The following is a 20,226-nucleotide window of genomic DNA, read 5'->3' as shown; positions in this document are numbered from 1 at the left end:
TCAGGTCCCCTATCCGGGCATTGAAATCCCCCCCAATTATTACCTCTCCTTGTCTACTGTATATTGATATTTCGTCCTCTAGAGTATCAAATATGTCATACATTCTGTTGTTGTGGATATTAGATCTGTTAGGACTGATGTAAACTGTAGCTAAATAAGTATCTCTATTGGTGTTAAGTAGTCCTTTGCCTATTTTTACCCACAATATATCTTCTGATTTGCTGTCTAGCTTTGTAATAAACTTGCTATACTGCTTCTTAAACAGAAATATTATTCCACCAGAGTTCCGTCTTGCTCTCTTTGACTTTGTTCTGGTGCTAGAGAAATAAAGGAAATTAGGAAAATGAACCTTACCTGAGTGCCATGTTTCAACTAGAGAGAAGAAGTCAAACCCGTCTATTTCGCTAATGAAATCGCTATCGTCTACTTTTTTCCCTAATCCATGAATGTTCCAGAATCCGAATGAGAAACCATAGTTTTTCTTAGAGTTTCTAGTTTTGTTGCCACAATGTGTAGTCCTTCTTGGGTCAGTTGGGTGACACATCACTTCATGATCCGCGAGGTCTTCCGCTGGGTCCTGGGAAGGCTCCAAACCACCCGTTGTTGAAGGGTGGATAAAGTGGTGGTCCAGTCCACATCGGGGGCATTCTGTACATAAGCGAGTCCCCGTAGGCCTCGGTTACAGACGGCCAATCATTAGAGATAGGGTAGAAGGGACCCATGTCGGGCTGTCTCGGTCCACTGATGAACGGGCTTGGTCCCGTGCCGGGTTGTCTCGGTCCGCTTGGAGTTGGTGGGCGCTGGTTTGGCCGTGTACGAGACGCTCGGTGGTTGGTCTTGTTGTACCCTTGTTCAGTGATTGGGTCATATGATGCCTGGCGTCCGCGAGAGTCTTGATGGTTATTCTTGTTATACGAGGTGCGATCACGGTTTTCGTTACGACGCTGTTGGGACTGATTTCTAGGGACAAGACCTAGGGGCCCTGTGGCCTGTTTCTTTAGGTTATATCCTAGGACCCTGACGCCATCATCGCTAAGATGATAACCGTCCCGTACAAACAACTTCTCGTTGCAATCACGGCCTTTCCAAAGTTGGGAATGGCTCACGAAAGTCATCGCGTTGTTTGTTTCGCACATGTTCCTTAGGTGTAGGTTCACAGCGGTGATGTCGTCCTTCACGTTAGGGTGCTGGAGTGTAGCTCTCCTCGGTGGGACTGCCGATATAACCACGTCAGCGTTTGGGAACAGCGACTGTGTTGTGCTTATCGCTGTGTCAAAGTCGTTAATCACAGTGTCCTTGGGCTTGGAAACGACATCGTTCGTACCAACGTGGAATATCACGGTGTTTGGAGCAGGCTGTTCCTCGGACAGTTTCTCCAGAACCGTTAGTGTGTCTGGGAGCGTCGGTGCCCAGATTGGTTTTGGGAAGTCTGCGGTTGGACTGAGGAGACTGGGTTTTAGTTTCTGGGCGTTGGAGTCACCGATTAATATTACACGCTTTGACTTTGGTCTGGAGTTCTGTGAACGGGGTTTGGCGGAGGGTGCTCTGTTTGTTATAGATCTGATCAGTTCTTTTGGGTTCGGTTCCGGGTCGTCATCAACTTGCAGAGCATCAAAACGGTTAGAAGTGTTGACAGCGTAGTCCAGAATGAGGTTTTGTTCGGGTTGCTTGTTGTTCTTGGCCACAGCCTGATCAAGTAAAGCTTCCTTTATGTTAGCGACTTTCACTTTCAGGGTGCTGTGGCAGACTTTCACTTCACTCATGTCACCTTGGATGCTTGTTGTCTCGGTTTGTAGGGATGTCACAAGGCTCTCCAGGTGTTTGACTCGGTTACAGAGTTTTTTGTTTTCTTCTTGTAGTTTTTTGTTATCCTCTTTCAGTTTCTTGAGTTCTGCCTCCTGCTTGACTGGGGGGGAAGACGAGTCTAGTCGCTTGAAAATCGTGTCCAGCTGGTTTGATACATTACATTCGAAGGTGTTTGACTGAAGTTTCATTTGCGCGAGGCTTGCTTCTAGGTCCATTATGGCTGTTTGGAGTGTTTCAGTTTTCTCGTTGTCTTGATGGTTTGGGTCTTTCATTGTTGAGTTGCTTTGTTTTGCATTTTTTCCTGCCTGGGTGCAACGTGGCGGAGGTGCGAAATGGCGTTGGTCAGCTTCGCTTTGTTCTGTTGGGGGAATGGCGTCCTGTGGAATGTGACAGTTTATACAGTGGTACTTCTTGTTTGTGTTTTTGAGGAGGGATTTGGTTTCCTCACTCAAGCCTGTGCAGTCAAAGTGTGTCCAGCTACCACAATCGTCACAGCAGACGAACACGTCGCCGTGTATTTCGTGTTTGTCACAGACGGCGCATTTCGTGGCTTGTTCTGTTCCACCGTAGTCGGGCTCGCTGGGGTGTCGCTCAGCTGCGTCTGCCAGCACCATGGCTTGCAGGGTGTCATAATGTGAGCATAGCCATAAAGCGTAGCAGGTACCTTGTATCAACAGTCTATGCGTGTTGTACACTGTGATGTGAATTGAGCCGAGTTCTCTCTCGGGCTGCTGAGCAGAGTCTTTGAACGTGGTGCTAAACTGAGTGCTAAGCTTGGTACCTTTCGCTGTGACCCGATCTTTTCCTTGTACACCGTAATATGATGCACATACTGTTTTCCATGAGGACAAGGTGTTGCTTGGGATATCAATAGTTATGGAACAGGAATTGTGGGTGACTCTGTGGTTCCCTACTTCGCCGGTGGAGATCTTGTTCCGAGTGTCCATTGAAGACAAAAAGGCAGCGCTTACCTCCGAAAAGTACTTTCCACTGATCTTGTGACGATAGGTTTTCTTTTCTGCGGGTCTCAGTTTCTTTACGTACTCCTGTTCCTTGGTGAACTCTTGAACGAAGATACTGTATGCTTCGTGTACTTCGTCGTTTGAAGCAGATTCCGTCAGGTGGAGCAGCTGTCGGATTGTAGGTCCGTTGTCAGGGGACGCCGTGGCCGCCATCTTGGACGCCATGTTGGCCGTTTGGTCTTTCGTCAAGTTCGAAGTAGAGATTTCTAAAAAATGTAACCTCTAGGATATTACAGAGGTTATCAAAAGTTATCAGTGGGTACACTGTAACGTTAGGAATAACTGGAGCAAAAATTAGGGCCCAGGGTGACCTCTAGGTAAGAAAAAGTTACAACATTGTTGGAGCGTCGGTTTTACCGTCCGAAACTGGCAACATCCGGGGTATGTACTAATAATAGCCTGGTATAATGTGGGAATAACAGATGTGTGAAAAATCACACAATGTTGATCCATAGACAAACAAACCATTACAAAAACTGAGAGGGAGGGATAGAATAGTCTAGGTGTCACACTTACTTTACCTATCAGCCATTCAAATCTGACATCTTTGTTACAGGAGGCATTTGGAAAATAACTTCAGACATGAAGGCAGCATATGCGACCAGATGCCACCATATAAATGACAGCTGTTATCATCTTTCTTCTTTCACCTGACAGGGCCATATTCTCTGCCAGGCTTCAAAATGCACATAAAGTTAAACTGAACTGTTCAAGGACAGCCTTTTTTTTCATGATCAGACAGCTTCTCACAGTGGCCATGAACTAGTATTAGCACACTTGGAGCAAACCAAGTTCAAGATGTCGATTAATTACAAGGCCATACATTTGCTATAGTTGGACCACACATGTATGAAGGAGCCTATGGCATCATTCAAACCTCTGTACGCACATATGCAGAAGAACCCAACATACTTATCAAGAAGAAAGGGAGAGCCAGAGCAGAGTACTTGGTCGAATATGTGAATAGCAGCAAAGCAGCACTGCACTACTACTAATGCTATGGTAACACTAACTAATGAATAAGTGTTATGCTTCGTCCTCAGCCCAAGGTTGCACGCTTTCCCTTACCTTGGACCACACACCAAATGGAAGGGGTCAACTACTGCAGATTTATGGAGACCTTCACTTACATCTGGATATCACAGTTGTACTATAAGACTATATAGTGCAATTTCATATGAGATTTACATGTCAAGACCATCGATGAAGAAATGAAATTAGTATTCTGCCCCACATACATTGGGTAGACATAAAGAAACATTCAAGTTATTAAGAGTTAACAACCTCATCTTTCTAAAGAAAAGAGCACTAGGTTAAGACTGACAAACATACCTTCTGTTGAGTACAAAATGTGGAAGAACACACTAACCGATTGATCTTGTGCTGGAAACTCCTTACCACGGATCAGACCCTCTTGACTTTTAAGACATACAATAAGACATGCTGACTTACCAGGTTCTGTTCAAGTCGACCTTGCTTTAACATCAAGGTCAAAGGTTCCTGTATACAAATTATGCAAATGCATGACAGATCGGCAACAGCACAGCGGCTCTGAATACCATAGCATTCTGGGACAGTGGCCCGGAACCAGCCCAAGTTTTCACAGCTAATGGGAACAAAGCTGATAAGACACCAACTTCAAAGTGGCCTTTTGTCCTCTTGGGGCTCCTAAAAATAAGTATCAATAGAATGAAGACTTCAAAGGCAAGGATGACTGTCAAAAGACCTGTCATTAGGGACAGGTGCTCTTTCATCTTTTGACAACGGCTTATGTAAAGCAAGAGACACTAATCTTGTGAAGTCACTGTCAGCTACATGGTATGTTATGTAAGTTGTACATGTTACCTGTAACTGAAGTTTGATTTAGTGCATCTTTAGGGAAAAAAAACAGCAAAAAGATAACAGTTTTATGAAAACTTTCTATGCTTATAGGATGAGCATTACCAACTAAATACATGTACCAACAGCATACTTCGTTCTTATTGATTGTTACATGCAAACATTGTAACACTACTGCAAAATGGTAATATCTCTATATATTCTGAAAATTTATTACTGTGTTTTGGAGTTATGGTGGACATACCAACTACAAGTAACAAATTTAGCATGAAATTTCATCTGTGTTAGTAGAATACATTATAGAGAATTGCTAAACTTTCATTCCGAGTTTAGCAATTCTCTATAAGTAACAAATTTGAATATACATAGACTATTCTTAGAGTTAGACAATACAAAGACCAACTCCAGGTTCTGGGGATACCAGAGGATGCCAACACCAACATGCTATGCCATGCCAGACGAGACCTGACTCCAACGACTTGATAAATGTGGGGTAATCGGTCATTGCCAGGAGACCTTGGTTCCATTAACACGATTGGGAACGTCTGATGTAATGTTCAGCTGTGAAATAAAGGTGCCAAGGCCTTTGCTAGATTAACACTCTGACAGCTACAACTGCTACTGTTGTGTTTTATGGAGTCAATTTTTTTATAACACACCTCTGGGTATGCTATAACTACAGACTACAGAGAGACACTGAACCTAACCTACATTCTACATTGAAACAGCAGCTGGTGCCCTTCAACACCTTGGGCATTTCACCCTACATTACATTTACTCTGCTCTAACCCCATGTGGTCTTTTCCCCCACCCTGGAGATATATGGATTACTTTACGACGTAATTGCCGCTGGCTACATACACAGCACACACAAGAACCATCCACCTTGAAAGGGAAACCCAAATAGCAGCAACAATGAAACGTGATGACACAAAGGCCAGGATCAGTCTTTCATTCAACAATTCGTGTGTAGAGTAACATTACCTTATTGGGAAATTCATGGACCAAGAAGCTAAAATGCACACCCAGGGAACACTAATTGCGCTCTGGAAAATGTGCCATGTATTTGGAAATGTGACCCAAAGCACTCCTTGCTTTAACCATCATTAGTGCACACAAGGAAAGCAGTATATCTACCAGCATAAATGGTGCTGCTAAAAGGCAAGGGAGATTTGCCAGAACACAAATTATGCACTTGGGACCAGGTACATATAGATGGTGCACAGTCCATACACATGACTACTTACTGAACAATGCTGAAATACGACACTCAGCATCTCTTTATTAGAGTATGAATGAAGCTGTCATAAAATATCAGTTTCAGTTGAATACTTGTGAATGAAGCCATACATAACTAAAAGGGAAGAAGACATCACTTCCTCTAATCTAAACATGTTTACCAATACCATAGATGGCAATAAAATTTTGCTGCTATTCAGGGAAACAAATAAACAAGACACCTGGAAGGTAAGAACAAAGAGACGACATTCGACAATAAAACAAATGTAAGTCATGATGACATTTTTCTCTTTGGGCAGGATCAAAACCGGGTGGGACATCATTAAGAGCTAGGATGATCATTTGTAATAATATCAGTACCAGTTATCCCATACTTTATGCTACAATGAAGTGCCCTTGTAATATCATAATACAGTAAAGAATACACACACTAGCGGAAAAAAATTCTTACCTCATGCACTCCAACCTCCACTTACCGTTTGTGGCCATCTAATGCCTTTAGTCATAAACACGAACCTCTATAAAAACCGCTAACAACATTCATGCCAAAATCACCATATAACTTAATTTACCCTCAGACATGATATATGTTCTGTGAGTACCTTACATCACCACATTCCCTTTAAATAATTCATGCTAATTACGCTGCCAGTATTATTCTATCATTATACATCTGAGCAATCATAATCTGTCATCATCGTAAAAAATTAATTGAAAGTGCATGTTCTGAATTTTGCTGTCCCACGAGTCTCTAACACACTGCAGTCAGACAACATTACTACATTAATTGACTTACAAACCACATTCCCTTTGTTGCAATTTTTGATTACAGTTCATATATGTATAATGGAATAAGACGGTTGCAAAGCAATGAGATACAGTATGTTAAGGGCCTTTTTTTATCAGAGGCAAGAGACTCAAAAATCTGACAATCATAAACATAACAGACTTGACATACAACCAACATTTCCCAAGAAGACCACTAGGGACAGATAGTCACTACTGACAGTATTCTTAATGCTTATGTCAATAGGAAAAATTATTTAAGGGACTACCAAAAAGTGGTCAAACTGGCCAGGTGGTTATTATGTATAGATGGTTACGTGTACAGGTTTTACTTTGGAACAACACAAAATTTTGCCTAACCATATTATGTCAATGTGTCCCACTTTCCTCAATGTCCACTCAGTATGAAATTGGGAGTCGTAAAATCACCCATTACATGGTCATAATATCTTCCCTATGGTCTATTCTTTCGAATTTCAATTGGAAATTATTCTAACTCATATGCGACCAACAGCATTTACATTTAGATTCCATCCCATCCATCGCATTATCTCACTTACATGCATGTTTTGTTTTATCATCATAGTGTCTTGGAATTGCCACATAAAAAGAGAAACCCCCAGACAGAGTTAACCTAGCACATAGCCCCCTTAGGACATGTATTTTTCCCCTTTACTACCAACACATATGGCTCACCTTCTGGTCCTTTTACTAGGCTACAGGGGTTGGGGCAGCAATAATCTGCAGCAATCTGTTACTGAACTCCCTACCTCCTCATCAAAATGCAAATTGCAGAACCACCATATTGCAATGGTTTGCTCCACTTCTATACAAATGAAATACACTTCCAATTTCAATACCATATTTGGCGCTGCCTGGTGTAAGTAAACTACAGGTATCAGGACCAATTGAATTACTGCACAGTAATGCTTGAACAGTGCAGCAACAATTCAAATCCAGATCAGATTATGTAGGAACAAGATAAGGGTTGAAAAGGCCAGGAAATTCCCCAAATCCGTAGGAAATGTAATCAATGGAACTAATAGGCCTTGATGGTATCGAACCACTTGGATTCAGTTCTCTTATTGCCTGCTGTGTATTTAGTTCTCAACCATCTCTGCCATAGAACTGTATTTACACTGGAGATCAAATGTGTTTGCCAACTTGGGGAACGCTTTCAGCAAAGAACCCTTATACCTAACCATGGAAACTAATGTACAGTAGTATCATCTATTACGCTTGGATGTAGTATCATACATGTTATGTAACCTAAATCTGGTTGCTCAATAGTAATGCAATTATACAATATACTTGTACCAGAGATCAAATGTATTTGCCAAGACAGGAAGAGATTTCAGCATGGAACCATTATGTAACCAAGGAAAGTTCAAACTTACGTTCAATATATATACATTTGAATTTGACTGTAATATTGTATAAACAAGGAGTTATGTAACCTGAATCCTGAGTACATTTATAGCCCTGCTTTTCTCATCTACCAATTCCGAAATGTCAGCTTGTCAAATTGTGAAGTGAGGAAAGATACAATACTGGTACTCACCTATAGCCAACAATGTCGAAACAGGAACAGCACATGAAAGAAAAAAGAGAACAACATAAGTTGAGTGGTTCACAAAATTTTCAACATGTAAAATAGAAATCAAAGTTCTCCTGCATGTGACATCAGCATAGCATGAATGAAAAAATGCTCCCTTGAAATGCTAACAGCTGATTGACAAATTGATTCCTGAGGCATCACTGCAAATCCTACAGTTGAACATTTGCTTCCACTACAAAGAAATCCATCAGATCAACAAACAGTTTGACTTTGAGGAAATAAACTATGTTGGGAAGAAAATATACCATCCACACAAAACTTCACCATAACTCATAAGCAAGTGACTGAACACTTCTAAACAAACAGGATGTGTCCATAACTGCCTGTATTCCAAGAGGAAAGGATGTCAATTCTGGCACGCCAAACTCATAACAATGATTTGACTTTGACAAAATTAACTATGCTAGGAGAAGAAGAAAATAAATAGCATACCGAACTTCATCATAACTCAAAACAAGTGACAGCACAGTTCAGAACCAAGAGTAATAAAATGCGTCCACAACCACCAGTATTCCACGAGGAACTGAGGACGGGAATTCTCACACAAAAGTTCCAAACCTCCGCAGATTTCATGGACAAGAGAGGTCAAGGAAACCCACTGGGAGTAGAAAATTTAGCGTGACCAGGCTTCTGTTCCACCCACATTACATGTATGAGGGTTGGGGACTTCCTGGTACTGTGGACATGGTGGCTTATGACTCACTGCTACATCCCTACCCATGGATACTGTTCTACATCACTTTCCACTATCTATTTTCCTACCAGCCTTGAGTACCAGTATGTTATAATTCTCCACACACCTCTTTCACAAAAGACAAAAATTATGCCTTTTTAGCATCCCTGGTATGATACTACTATTACTAGGTTCATAACAATAGTAGATGAAATGCAATACAGTTGAAAAGATATTCAGCATGCTTCTCAATATGTGTATGAAACCCTAGCTCAGTAATTGATATATGCTGTAACACTTTCGCTTTTTTGAGGGTCAGAAGGGGGTTTGAATCATCTCCGTTATGACAGGAAATACGCCCGACCTCTGCCCTGAAGCACAAATTTAGGGACTGACCCTGACTCTTCCGTGCCATAACCCCCTAGCTCCCCCATTTTTCTGCCTGACGTAAAATCAATACCCATTCTGCACACTAAGTAACGGCAGCCTGGGATAGCTTGGGAGTTTTAAATGAAATAGAAGGAATTACCGGAAGAAAGCCCCGACCCGTGGCAGATGCTGCGTGACCCCCGCCTACTCCTCCAATTAACTGGAAGATTCTCCCCTGTGTAACCAATCATTAGAAGGAAATCCAAAGGTAACAACACTCTGAACTCTGTATTTTCCTCATGGCTGATTCACTTCTTTGGATCAGCAGGATATCAGTAAGTACCAAACCCAGTCTCAGGTGTCAGTGAGAGTTATCAGAACACGTTGACGAAGTGTTATCAGAATTATCAGAATAGATTAAGTTTAAAGACATTACCGACTGATCATAATCAACCTAATAATCTGATAGTATTAGCCCTAAACTGCCATACTATATTGATAAGACAACAATACTCAAACCATTGAAGTTTACATTATGATCAGATAAGCCATCCAATATCAGATGTAGTGCAACACATAATTAGCATATTTTCAATGATAGTAATAATTAAGAATGTATACTACATTTTCATTTTTACAGTAAAATAAGTTTTTACTAATAACTTCTATTTCATACTACCAGTAATTACCAGCAAAATGCACTGAAATGTATATTTAAAAAAAATGATCAGCTCTGTATGACTTTTTGAGGACACTGACTTCATGTCTCGACCTACTGAAACGTTTCACCTCCCTGCAAAACAGCAGAACATACACCCCAGACAGGAGGGTTCCAGAGTTTACACATCAATTGTTATATTTACTGAGACTGCAGGCTGACCTAAGACAGATGGTGTGTGACCTGGGGCTCCTAAACACCAAGCTAACCATCTCTACTAGTTCTAGGCTTGCAAAGCGATAAGAGGATTAGATACGATGGAGCTGTAATCTAACAGGACAAAGACTAAGACCTTGTGAAATCAAACAAGTATAATGTGGCATTTAGGCCAATGATTTTCCTTTCTATATATTCTGCAGATTGAGCAACCCTAAATCTGATCCTGAGGGCAATTTACAAGAAAATAGAAAGTCTATAAGTTACAAAGTTCTTCATATGATGACAGTACTTCTAATTTGTGAATCAATTTTAGTACTAATGAGCGCTGGGCCCTGAATGTTTGTCATACAAATGCACGTATACCATGGCAACCTGAATGTGTCCTTCGAGATGAGTTTTGAATTTCCTTCTGACAAAAGAATGACCTCTAATTGTCTGACAAAAGGATAAAGATAACATCTGCCCAATGTCTAGCACAGTAGACAAAATTGAGATCATAATCTCAAGCAATTACTGTCACTTAGCAGAAGCCTTTCTTGCTTATTTTCCATTACGCCATGAAAGTACAATTGAGATTTTATCTCCAACACTATAATCAGCAAAAGTATATATACCTTTCAACAGAGAGAAAGGCTAAGCACAATTATAACCTGCTACACAAAAACTAGAGTCTTGAAAAGGAAAGTGAACAACTGTACTTGCCAAGACCTTGAAAACGACTACCCTTTCCTTATAAGACTCTTTTCCTGTGTAACGTAAACCAACCTTGGGTCTTCACTGATCTCAGAGATTCATCTTGACCTCAATGACCTTTCCCACAGTGTAACCATGAACTCTTCCTCCAAATTAGAGCCCCAGTGGTCTCAGTCTTCCCCAGATGGACTGTTCTGGGATTTCCACATCCCTGTGCCACATGACAGTTGCCCTTCTTGTCTGGGTCAGGAGAGGGTAATGGCTATTCCATTGCCTCACTAACCGATTATGAAGGGACATCCAACCCTAAATAATACCTTCTGAGGAGGTACTCAGATGTGGTTTATGTTATTTGCATCCTTCCAGCACGCCCGGATGATGATGTTTTACAAAAAGTTGACATTTCAAAGAATACAAAGTTTAAAAAAACAACCCTAGCTTGAAGTCCAGTTCTCCAAAAAAATTATATGTAGAACATTAAAAAGCATATAGCAAACTGGCTCAAAAGGTGTTTAGCCACAAGTATAGGACTTGTAACTGATAATGATGACTACTTTTTAACAGTGTGGTATCATACATTAACCTTATATTATCCAATACTTAATAATTTCTCAGTTGCACCTACCTCTGTTTACCATGAAGAGCCTAACAACTCTGGGATCAAATACGTTCATGTCGGTACGTAGAAACTTCTATTTCGTTCGCTGAACTTCGGTCCTTCCCTTCCTGCATTTCCGCCAGCTAACCTGACTATTACGCAGATATCAGTACAGTCTAAACCCTTGGCTTACAGCACAGTTGACATCTGGGGGATTTCGAGCCACCCCAAGCATGGTCCTGGACCTTGGACCCAGATGTTTGTCTCTCTGTTGATCCCAACAAGTCATAAGCCTCTCTCAAAGAACACTTCTTCAGTTTGGGGTAACGATATACATAAAGGTTGCCTCAACCACCAATCATTACCAACTAAAATAAATAGAACAAAATCAATATTTTTACAATGGTAATCCTGTGACAACATTAAACAAAGTAAAAAGACTATCATAAGTTCAACTGGTAGGGGATGGGTAACATCGAAATATCGAATTTCAGACATTTAACTTTTGAATCTATATGTAGATATAGCTGTCAAATGCCAAACCTGACATATTGTAAAAATGATTCAAATCTATATAGGAATATGAAGTAATAAAGAAAATCAAAGGTAATATGGCCAGGCGAAAAACAGATCAATAAAGTAAATGTCAAATGCGGAACAAAACAACAAGTGCAGACGCCCAACCCGAGGCCATACATGCTGTCATGGCTGTAGACAACCTGATCATATTCCTTTATCTGGTCTATCATCTGCCCCCACTGTAGTAGCTCCCTCAGGCTGAACTGCAGGCTACACACAGGGGGCCACAGCATACAATACTCGGATGTACTAGGGCCAGCTTGCTTCCTGGCCACCAACTACAAATCACCCCTGAACTTGGAAACGTTCCATGTATTATATTAGGAACAATTTCGGCTGTGGCGCTGTTCCTTCCTTATGGAGACATCTGACCGAAAATGCTGTCCTTTGATGCAGAAAACAGAAAGACAGGCTCCAACATGTCCGTGAATGGAATTTAAAAAAAGCAACACGGCAATAGTTTTATATTAAAAAGTAAAGCATGCATTACAAACTGATTTTTTTTCAATTTGGCCATGTCCTGAAATAGAATTGATTTATTCTTTAAAGAGCCACTTCTACACTATAAACTATCCTGAAGCATATTCACTAGACAACATACAGATATCAATTGGAAACTCCAAGTGGCAAACTGTACTTTACTTCAATATTAAGCTGGTTGAACTTGGGATTGATTCATCTACACCTGCAGCTTTGCGGTCCAGACAGAGTCAAAGGCCAAGTTTTCCTAGGAAAGCAGTACAGGATTAGAAGGGGATCTCGAAAACAATCCAAACAAAACCTGCTTAGATTCGTGGTCCAGGAGATTTGGATCAAAGAAACAGCCATGCTCCACGTTATCCAGATTAAGAGTTGGGTATGTTGTTGACCTCCATACCAGCCTTGTTTTTCTGAGGGTGCCTCTGTCATCAATGATGATGACACCTTCTGACAGACACCTTCCTGAACACAAGCTTCTTCTGACAGCAACAGACAGGCCATTAAAATGTACAAATGTTTGTGGAGGAACATCCAGTGGCTTGACTTACAATGTAGACTGTCTGTTAGTGTTAACTGCTGTTAAAACACAAACTTAATGGTTGCTGAAATGGGGCGACCATTGAGCATACAACATTACAAGGCAACAATTATCACCATCAAACACAAACACAGACATTCCAGCCTCTTGTAAGATTCTACAGAGGTCCTAGTTATCACTTTTAATGAAACATAAAAGTATCTCGTCTTTCACACTAAATGGCTAGAACCTTTAAAGTAGCTGCCCAAACTGCCTTCCACTGTTATTTTCTTTGTATAGCCATTATTGCAATTTCTGAACTGCATCATTATATACAGTGGATCCTCAACATATACTTAAGTTCTTGACTTAACTAAGATTTAATAGAGTTTTCAATTACTGCAAAGAAACTTTGAATGCTTTGTAAAATACCTTTTGTTTTGGTACTTAATGTCCTTTTCCTTTCATATGTTAGATCTTAGGCATCTTGGAAAGAATCTTGATTTATTTTAAAGTGTTTTTACTCGTGGACAATGCTTCAAAAGCAAAGTTTCATTCTTCTCAATCCTACACCTGATACCTGATCATTAGTGCCGACCCCAAATTAAAAGTCACTTGACAGCATTTGAGTCTTCCCTTTGTTCACTCACCTAATTTCCCAGGTGTAACAGTCCAAAAACACCTGAGGCATTTTCACTCTAAAATGAGCAAATGGTCAACCGCCTATCTTAAACCCCAAAATGTACCTCTTACAGACAGAAACCCCCTAATTTTCCTGCCGACAAACAACTATAAGTGACCGCTCTTTCATTATCTTAACCACTTTCTTATAAGCAAACCACAAAGCTGGCATGAAGTACTTAACTTTACCTTTTCTTCTGCCTGACCACATAGATGCTGGAACACCATTCAAAGCAAGACAAGTTTCTGCCATCACGGAATTTCAAAGGCCAGTGCCCATGGCTGAGACTGTGGTATTCTTTTTCCCTTGACTCGAATTGCACCATAAAGCGCAAAAGGACCTGGTGTGTCCAAATCTTTGAACGCAATTTTCTGCTATGCACAAGTGAAGGAGGCTTGAAGAAATGTATCCAGCCAGAGCATTAAACTATGGCATGCTTCTTTCTTACAGTCAAAGCATCAAATTTTCCACATAATGCAAAGCTATGCAGGTGTCCAGTGAACTTAGAGTGAATGTCCTTGTCCTTACAATTAGGACCTACAAACAAGACAAGGTGGATAACTTAGTACAAGGTGGCTAACTATTAACCTGTCTCTTCAGTAGGTTACTAGTAAACTACCTTGAACTGATGTAACCTTACGACATTCCTGAAACTTTCCATGCTGCAACAGTATGTGCCAATACTGTGCGCCTGTGAATCACTGATAGCTCAATGGCGATATGATATCTCTTCTTCAATAACTTTTTGCACACATACTCTTGTCTTAACTTTGTTATGCTCAGTGCACTGTTCCTGTCCTACCTCGTGACTGCATTTCATACCATCCTCTAGCAAGTGAGCACCCTTTCTGTCACTGTCACATGCAAATGTACAAGTATATTTCAGTGTTGCTATACAGAGTATTGTGAGCAATGCTGTGATTACTTTGAGTATCCCACTAAACTAATCTGGTGCCATCATAATCATGTCTGTCACCAAACAATTACGAGAAATATTTCTTGTCTAAGCCAATAATTTCATTATCAACCGTTATCAAATTTCCATAATTGCCTGACCTTAATGAAGCTTTCCTTTCTCAGAAATTACCAACAACATAGCCCTATCCCATTTTGTCTCTATCCTTGTTAAATACTACCAGGATTGATAGAGAATGCACCAAGAGACAGGGGTACTTCAGGCTGTACCAGGGGTATAGTTTACTCATGGTAGGGAGATCCCAATTACGTCAACTCCACTCAACAAATATTGACAGCCCTGCAGGGTAAGACAGGACTTCCGGTCCATCCTTATGCAGAGGGCGGTTAGGTCCACATGGAGACAAGCTGTAGAACGTGACAGACTAGGCCACTAGCCCTCACAACAAAAACAACAAGTAATGGCTGACTTCAATTTCCCAATCACACACAGTACATCTACAAACAGCACTGGGAGAAAAACATAGTTATGTTGGATGTTAGGTCTAAGAAACATAAGTCATAAGCATTGTAGTAATAACTGATATCAAAATACTTGGTGTCAATTCTTATCTTTGGTGATGACACTTGTTTTCATTACAATGAAAGATAATGAAGTTGGTCAACAAGTGTCATCACCAAAGATAAGAATTAAAACCAAGTATTTTGATATCAGTAATTTACTACAATTCTTATATTCCTAACATCCAATAACAATAACTTTCTACTAGTGAAAGAAAGATATCTGGACTGCAGCCTATACTAGATAAGGATTGTCTAAATGGATACATTAAAAAAATGACAAGTAGGAATCTGGTAACTTCTGCAGAAGTTCTATGTCACTTGAATGTTCCTTTGTATATAGACATCACAAAAATGTTCAGGGTTGCCAAGACAGGTCTCTTTTCTAAACACTGCTGGCTGCTACTCCAAACATGGAAGCCAAAATGTCAGTCTCCTTCAGAAGCAGCCACAACTACTTATATACACCTGTTTGAAATAATGACCAACTTCAACCCCCCATCACCTTTGTGTTATCATAGAAAACAAATTCCTTACAACCAGACTTGCTTAGGGCAGGAAAATTCATGGTTTGCAAAACCAAATATTTCCTCAGGACCTTCAGCCCTTGCTTTGACATCTGCAAACACTTAAATTTACTGACTGAAAATCCTTCCCTACAGCCAACATAAAAGTGACTATGAAGATAACGAAGCTTCGGAAACTAAGACAAAGTCAACAACAACATATCAAACTTGTATGGAGACAAAATGAAATAGTACCTCACATGTTCCAAGCACTCCAATAAAACCCGAGTGATAAAGATAGTTTAGGGCATCGCGACGACCTTTGAACTGCGGGACACTGCGCTAAGTAGAAAGGATCACTCGTGGGCAGTCGCCAAAAATGGCATGGCAGCTGTTTCGTTGCATAGTTGGTGGCTTGGGAGGAATGCCTGTTGTTACAGGGTAATCTGCCAACCTCAATAAGCGTGGGGAGGGGGGTACATAAATTTCAAATACATGCTACAAATGTTAACAAATCTTCATGTCTCTTATCTGTTCAATTAGAAAAAACTGTCTCATCCAGATGATGTTTTTCTTAACATATCTCCTATCACACTCACAGAGTAGACTGGTTCATTTGCAACATACCATAGACCATAGCTATACACACGTATATGATAAATTTTGTATCAACCATAGATCTAAACAAGTTTAGTTTGAAATGGCTGGACAGAAAGTAAACCCTATACTCAAACACTGCTTCGTATGTTTGTTTCATGCTCCATTTTAGGTTTTTTTATCAAAGAAAAAAATGTTTGTCACCAAGAAGATTATTCTGACAGCCTTGAGACCATCCTGGTTGGGATCATGTCCTCAATGAGGGTGGCTTCAGCTAACCAGGATGTCACCAGGCTAGGGTCAATCATTTCTTCTGCCAGCACACTTCAAATGAAGGTTAGTTTAAGGTCACTTCCTACCAGTCACCAAGAAAATTCTGAGAGACAGAAACTTGCAAGGGGAAGGTATACGTCAATTCTCCCCTACGTCTTCTGTAACTCATAGCAGCAACAGTAAACTATTTAGCTTTGTACATTGTATACAACTTTTATCATTACAAAAGAGGATGAAAAGCATGTTATTGCAGTAAGATTATCTTCTACAGAAAATTTGTAAGCACAGCAATCGCTAACAATAACATGGAGCCTGGATGTGAGATAGGGAAACCATGGTCCAGGAAAACACCATTCTTTACCCTAATCTCATCTGTCAGGACATGTTTTCATTGGCTACTGTAAATAATTGCTAAAATGTTCTTGCTGACTGATAGGACTGAGACAGTTTGGAGCCAGACAGAAAATGTTAAAGACAAGAATACCCAATGAAATCTTTCACATGTGGTTAGTATATTTTGTCAGCTGACGTCAGCTTCCTTCTGTGAAATGCTATAATAACAATGGACAGGAAAAGGTCTGGTTTCTGTGATGCACTTCTGAACTCTCTCATGTTTGTAAACACTATGGCTTAGCAATATGTAATGTGGGAACAGAACTAAAGTTAATCCACACAATATTTGTCCTGATGTTAGAAAAGTGTTGTCTGCACTGACTATGGATTCAACCACACACGCGTGACCAATACTGTAACTCTAACCATTAACAACAGCTCAGCCTACTTGTTGACATTCCTATACCCCCTTATAGCACCACAGAGTCTGCACATACACAGGCTTTAAGTGTATTTGCAACAATGATTCTGGTCTGATGTTTTTCCCATTAATGTACAACTGGAAATGTACACACCATTTACCCCCCAAATGGTTGTCTGCAAACCAGGATACCGGCATACCTTTTTCACCTAAAATGTGTTTAAAACTTCTATTTCATGACAATACATGTATGAACAAGCTTGCATGGGCCTCGGACAGACCACCGTTAGACAACGGTTCGTTTTCCAAGCACAAACAAACGACCGTGTTCGGACAGTTGATCAGGGATTGTCACTCACAACAATCAAACAGGATGTTCACACAAGAGAAGTGCCCGTTATGCTCCTGCTGCAAAGAAAACACACCCTCCAAACAGTGATCACTCTCTTAGAAAGAAATTATAACCCCAGGGTTTCCCTCAAAAATGATCAGTTGAACAACGGTACTACATGATTGCCGACCACCAATGATCATAGGACAGGAACTACACGCACACTGAAACACTATCCGGCTACAAGTTCCCTTCCTGTATCCAAAGAAGCTATAATATATTTCCCCTGCTTTGACTTACTTCGTCAACTAGAAAAGACACACTTTCATCACCAAGAGGGGGAGGGTATGGTTTACACTCCCTGGTATGTTCCACATGTATAACATTACCGGTCTCACACATGGGTCTGTACATAAAACATGCAGCAGGAGATCCTACTCACCAAAAAGCCGGAAGATTTCCTAACTGGACTGGAGTGATATTCCAAACTTCAAAGTATCAACAGAGGTGGCTGATTGAAAAGTGATGCATTCAAAATTGCTGTGAAAACGGTTAGGGGTGTGGAGTTTTCGCCCAGCCTGTTGTAGCCCAGCATTCAGACAATCCACAGCGGCTATTATGTTGCCTACAACTGGCTGCCATTCAAGCGTGACCTCAACATGTAAGCAGCCATCAATCAAGTGGAGGCATTCTGGCCCTCTGATTGGATGATTGGGAGAAAGTGGGCAGGCTCATTTGCATACTGATTTAGCGATTATGCAGGACAATGCCACAACAAAGGAGGGAAGGCAGGTGAAAGAACTGGATATTTCTTTTGCACAATGAGGTTTAGGAAGAAGGTATAGGATCATAGAGAGAATAAAGATCTGGGACTAATACTTTGATCATTCTGGAAACTGAAAATAAAAGAAATGGTTTAAATATGATATCTAAGGGTAGTGCTTTCAGAGTCGCTTAAACTTCCTATCCTCATTGTAATTATGCTGGAATCAGATTTTGAATTCAGATCAGCCACTTTCAAGGCTCTCGGACACATTCTCTATTCATTCATTTTTCCCACAGTTAATTATATTATGGCTATTTGTTTTCATAACCAGGACTTCCCTTAGCAAAACAGGAAGCACGTATATCAATTCATGGCGGAGACACGGTTTGTAATTGTTTGGTACACACTCAAGTAGATCTAGGGCAAGCATTAATAAGATGGTTTGTGACTTTTCTTTGTTACAACAGTTATATTTGATTTTTTATAGATGTTTTCATTCCATTTGAAATGTTTATTAGAGTTGATGCTACTATGAAATACTGTATTGCCTTCCTGAATATTCTAAATATTGCTGAATATTTCTGCTCACCTGTAAGTTAATATTCCATGTCTTTCAACTATTGATGAAAAATATTCATTTAAGTAAGAAATATTCATTAGTAATGCATGAGTTATACCGAAGGTATGATTATTCAAAATCCCTGGGACAGAATGTTCAAACAAAATACAAGTATCAAACCCTTTACCCATACATTCAATACAACAAACAATAAAAAAAATCACATAACCTTAATGTATAAAACAACATTGTCGGGTAAATGATGAAAGGGATTATTATTACTGTTTCAGTTCTGATTGTAGAACCCAAGGGAAAAGAGTCACACAAGGGATCAGACTCAAAGAGGATATCATTTACATGGAAGCTATAGAAATGTAGGTCAAAAGTTGCATATTTTGAGCTATAGTATAATGGTCTGCATACCTCTTGGATGGGACAGATCACATGAATTCCAAAAAAATAATGAGATGTAGAAAACAAAAAAAGACATTGGCCTTTGTACAGAATATGACACAAAAAACAGTCAATATACACAAATATGTATTACTTTAGACACATACATGTGCTGATTGGTAATGATATATCAAAGTGTAAGGAATATGGAGTTGATATCATGGCAAGATGGAATGTAGGCAGTGAAAACTGAGCATAAGGACCCATGTAATTAAAATTTCACAGAACATTCCTCACCATATGTATAACTGACCTCCTGTGCCATCAAAATAAACACCTGTTCATAAGAGGAAAGAGAACTAATTTTCAAACACATGGAATAGCAACCTATACATATCAACTTTTTTTAACACTCAGCCAAATATGATACCGTAGGAGAAGTACAAAAGTAGGAACTAAAAAAGCAAGCTTCCATGTTTCCCATATCATTGGACTGTGTGTATTAATTACTATTTTCCTGCTCATGTGGAAGGAATTACTTGTTTTTCTAGATCAGAGGAGAGGCACACAATCAGAGGTCTGTTACTATGGGAAAACTGAGGGAGTCTTTCAATATCACATTACCCCTTATAGGGGGTGTGACAAATGAGCCAAAGCTGGGCTTTTGTCTAGACTAATGTTTCCCATTATCATCTAGGTGTCAATGGCCTTCCAGTCTCCCCCATCTGTGACAGTGTGAGGTTTAACACTTTTTGGGATGTCTTGTAAATCTAGATCCACGGAACATTATTTC

The 20,226-nt window shown here is 40.1% G+C and overlaps 1 protein-coding gene across 5 annotated transcripts in view; it reads right to left on the bottom strand.

Annotated features, from left to right (window-relative positions):
* LOC118421705 (ras GTPase-activating protein nGAP-like) overlaps nt 1–20,226 on the bottom strand; it is a 78,924-nt gene that overhangs the window by 34,317 nt on the left and 24,381 nt on the right. The window contains exon 1 of one of the 5 annotated variants that reach the window (XM_035829177.1): nt 18,158–18,356. The exons of the other annotated variants lie outside the window; for them this stretch is intronic. The gene's annotated coding sequence lies outside the window, so the exon portion shown is untranslated. Of the gene's footprint in view, nt 1–18,157; nt 18,357–20,226 lie in introns of those variants that run through there. 5 annotated transcript variants of the gene reach the window in all.

The sequence above is a fragment of the Branchiostoma floridae genome, chromosome 8, assembly GCF_000003815.2.
Source record: "Branchiostoma floridae strain S238N-H82 chromosome 8, Bfl_VNyyK, whole genome shotgun sequence".
Lineage (NCBI taxonomy): Eukaryota > Metazoa > Chordata > Leptocardii > Amphioxiformes > Branchiostomatidae > Branchiostoma > Branchiostoma floridae.
This window is presented reverse-complemented; position numbering and strand designations above follow the sequence as displayed.